Source organism: Vigna radiata, chromosome 7 (genome assembly GCF_000741045.1).
Source record: "Vigna radiata var. radiata cultivar VC1973A chromosome 7, Vradiata_ver6, whole genome shotgun sequence".
Taxonomy (NCBI): domain Eukaryota; kingdom Viridiplantae; phylum Streptophyta; class Magnoliopsida; order Fabales; family Fabaceae; genus Vigna; species Vigna radiata.
The window spans coordinates 50926597-50930848 of NC_028357.1; positions in this window are offsets into that span (position 1 = coordinate 50926597).

The following is a 4252-nucleotide window of genomic DNA, read 5'->3' on the forward strand; positions in this document are numbered from 1 at the left end:
TTTATGGATGACTGTATATATTTATACTAGTACCATATCACTCTTACTGCTTTCTAGTATTACATTTGTGCTTGCCATGCTTATATACTTGCTATATAATTTTGGGATGTTACAATTGTGGTATCAGAGCGGTTTTTATCCTTAGATAACCTGTAGGTTGTGTGCATTCCTTGCTTATGCTTGTGTGCTCTTGTATGTACATGAGTTTNTATTCTAGTTTCTTAGATCAAGACTAACGGCTTTGTTCCTCTATATGAACAGAAGATGTCTCGCCGACCTCCCCCTCCATTAGTTAATGATGATGCTACTGACATGATGCGGATGATGAGGGACATGTTGCAGTCTATGCAACAACAGAATACCGCACTTGTCCAGCAAAACACCGTGGCCATGCAGCAATTAGAAGCTGCCAGGAATTCAGCTGAAGCCTCTCAGAGGCAATTTATGGAGATGATGGCCACTGGAAGAGCTACTGCAGGTTCTTCTTCTGAGGCAGCTCCAGTTCAGGAATGGAGTTTGGAGAGTTTCTTGCAACATCGCCCTGCTAGATTCACAGGGCAATGCACTCCAGATGAGGCAGACCATTGGATCAGAGACATGGAACGCATCTACNAGGCCAAGAAGTGTCCAGATGAGAATAGACTGGCCTATACAGAATATCTATTGTCAGGTGAAGCCTGTCACTGGTGGAGCAGTACTCGGGCTTTATTGGAAAGTACTAATGCCCCTATTACATGGGACTTGTTTAAACTGAAATTCTATGAGGAGTACTTTCCAAATAGCGTAAGGTTTGCCAAGGAGGTAGAATTTTTACAGCTGGTTCAGGGCAATATGACTGTTTCCGAATATGCTGACAAGTTCAAGCATTTGCTTCGCTTTCACACCATTGCCATGAACGAGGAATATCAGTGTNGGAAGTTTGAAAATGGATTGAGGGGCGACATCAAACTTCTAGTAGCCGGTTTTTGCATCACTCAGTTTCCCGTCTTAGTTGAGAGAGCTAAGATGATGGAAAGGATGAAGAGGGAGTCAGAAGTCCAGCATAACCAACCACTGAGGGTTGGAGGGCCCGTATTTTCTAGAGGCGGATCTAGCTCCCGGAGGACGCCTTATTCTCGGCCTGCTTCTTCATCTCACAGTTCTGGAGGATCTTCACAGCCTTCGGTTCAGTCGAGTCAGCCTACTTCCTATAGTGGGGTGAGATGTCATGGGTGTGGTGGTTCCCATTACTTATCTTCATGCCCTCAGAGGGTTGGTTACAGGAGGTGTAACCGATGCCACAGAGAGGGTCACTACGAGCGTGATTGCCCTATGGGTAGGAGAGCTGTGGTGCAGTCACACCCTGTAGGGAGGTTTCAACAGAGAGGTGTCATCAGGCCTCAGGCTACTGGACGGGTATATGCTTTGACCGGAGTGGAGGCCGCTAGCTCAGGTGACTTGATCGTTGATACATGTTTGGTGAATGGTAGATCTTGCATTGTTTTGTATGACTCTGGAGCGACACACTCTTTTGTGTCAACTGCTTGTGTGGAGAGATTGGGGCTACCAGTGAGAGAGTTACAGTGCGACTTAACTGTATCTACTCCCACTTCTGGGCTAGTGAAGACATCTACCGTGTGTGCTAGATGTGCAATAGTGGTTGAGGGGCGCCAATTCAAGGTAAACTTGATTTGTTTACCTCTTCAGGGTCTAGACGTCATCTTAGGGATGGATTGGTTGTTTGCCAATCGCATTCTTATCGATTGCGGAACGAAGAAGCTAATATTTCCCAGTGAATTGGAGGATATGTCATTGTCTCTTGGAGTATTGAGACAAGACATCTTTGAAGGCGCAAGTTGTTTCCTTATATTATTTCATTTGGAGGTAAATCATGATGCAAGCAGTTTGAATCCAGGGAATTCAAGTGCAGAGTTGCCCGTGGTCAANGAATTTCTTGATGTATTTCNAGAAGAAATACCTGGATTACCTCCCCCGAGAGAAGTGGAGTTCTCTATTGACTTGGTGTCAGGAGCTGGTCCTATTTCCATAGCTCCATACCGGATGGCACCAGCTGAGTTGGCTGAACTCAAGAAGCAGATTGAAGAGTTACTTGAGAAACAGTTCATCCGACCTAGTGTCTCGCCATGGGGAGCCCCTGTTTTATTGGTCAAGAAGAAAGANGGGAGTTCTAGGCTCTGTGTTGATTACAGACAACTAAACAAATTGACCGTCAAAAATAAGTACCCGTTGCCTCGTATAGATGATTTGTTGGATCAATTGCACGGGGCAACAGTCTTCTCCAAAATTGATCTGAGATCTGGGTATCATCAGATACTTGTGAAGCCTGATGATGTTCAAAAGACGGCGTTTAGGTCCAGATATGGTCACTACGAGTACGTGGTCATGCCCTTTGGTGTGACTAACGCCCCAGCGATTTTCATGGATTATATGAACCGGATTTTCAGACCGTTTCTAGACAAATTTGTGGTCGTCTTCATAGATGACATCTTGATCTATTCCAAGAATAAAGAAGAGCATGAAGATCATCTTAGAATTGTACTTGGAATCTTAAGGGAAAGGAAGTTATANGCCAAGCTTTCTAAGTGTGAGTTTTTGATGGAACAAGTTCAATTTCTGGGTCATGTCATATCTGCTGGTGGGATTTCTGTAGACCCAGCCAAGGTCCAAGCAGTGTTACAATGGGAGAGACCAAAGTCAGCTACTGAGATAAGAAGCTTTGTGGGCTTAGCTGGCTATTANCGTCGTTTTATAGAGAATTTCTCTCGGATTNTAGCACCACTGACTCAGCTTACCAGGAAAGATCATCCGTTTGCTTGGACGGATCGTTGTGAAGAAAGCTTCCAAGAGTTGAAGCAGAGATTGACCAGTGCCCCTGTCCTAGTTATTCCTGACACAGGAAGGCCTTTTGAGGTTTTCTGTGATGCATCTCATCAGGGGTTGGGCTGTGTGTTNATGCAGGAGAAGAAAGTAGTTGCATATGCTTCTAGACAACTCAAGATCCATGAGAAGAATTACCCAACTCATGATCTAGAGTTAGCTGCAGTTGTTTTTGCATTGAAGATCTGGAGGCACTACTTATATGGAGCTCAGTTTNAGGTCTTTAGTGATCATAAAAGCCTGAAATATCTCTTTGATCAGAAAGAACTAAATATGAGACAGCGGAGGTGGATGGAGTTCCTAAAAGATTATGATTTTGATCTACTTTACCATCCTGGAAAAGCAAACATAGTGGCTGACGCTTTGAGTAGAAAAACAGTCCACATATCTGCTTTGATGGTCAAAGAGTTNGAGCTTGTTNAGAGCTTTAGTGATCTAAAGCTAGATGTGGAGTTTGAGACTGATNGGATTAAATGCTGCAGACTAGTGATACACAGTAGTGTTTTTGATAGAATTATGGAGGGACAGCTCACGGATCCAAAGTTGATGAAATCTAGATCCTTGATTGGCACAGAGAAAGGGAAGTGGTTTAATACTGGTACAGATGGCATGNTAAGGTTCAAAGGGAGAACTTGTGTACCAAATGATGATGAGATAAAGAGAATTATTTTGGAAGAAGGCCACAGGAGTCGTTTTAGCATGCATCCTGGCATGANTAAAATGTATAAGGATCTGAAGATGTCATTCTGGTGGTCAGGTATGAAGGCTGATATAGCTCGCTTTGTTTCATCTTGCTTAACTTGTCAGAAGGTCAAGATTGAACATNAGCATCCTGGGGGTACACTTCAGCCATTAGATGTCCCCGAATGGAAATGGGATAGCATCGCTATGGATTTTGTTACCCATTTGCCACGCACAGCGAGAGGCCATGATGCGATCTGGGTGATTGTGGACAGATTGACCAAGAGTGCTCACTTCTTGGCTATCAGCTTGAAGATGTCTATGTCTAAACTTGCACAGTTGTATGTCAAGGAGATAGTGAGGCTACATGGTGTGCCTTCCAGCATAGTGTCTGATAGAGATCCGTGCTTTACCTCCAGATTTTGGCAGACTTTGCAGATGGAGATGGGCAGTAGGCTGCAGATGAGTTCTGCCTATCATCCTCAGACCGATGGTCAGTCTGAGAGGACCATTCAAACACTGGAGGACTTGCTNAGAACGTGTGTCTTGGATCATTTGGGGGCTTGGGATGACGTGTTGTCATTGGTAGAGTTTACCTATAACAACAGTTTCCAAGCCAGTATTGGAATGGCACCGTTTGAGGCCTTATATGGGAGACGTTGCAGGACACCCCTGTGTTGGTTCCAGGAGGGTG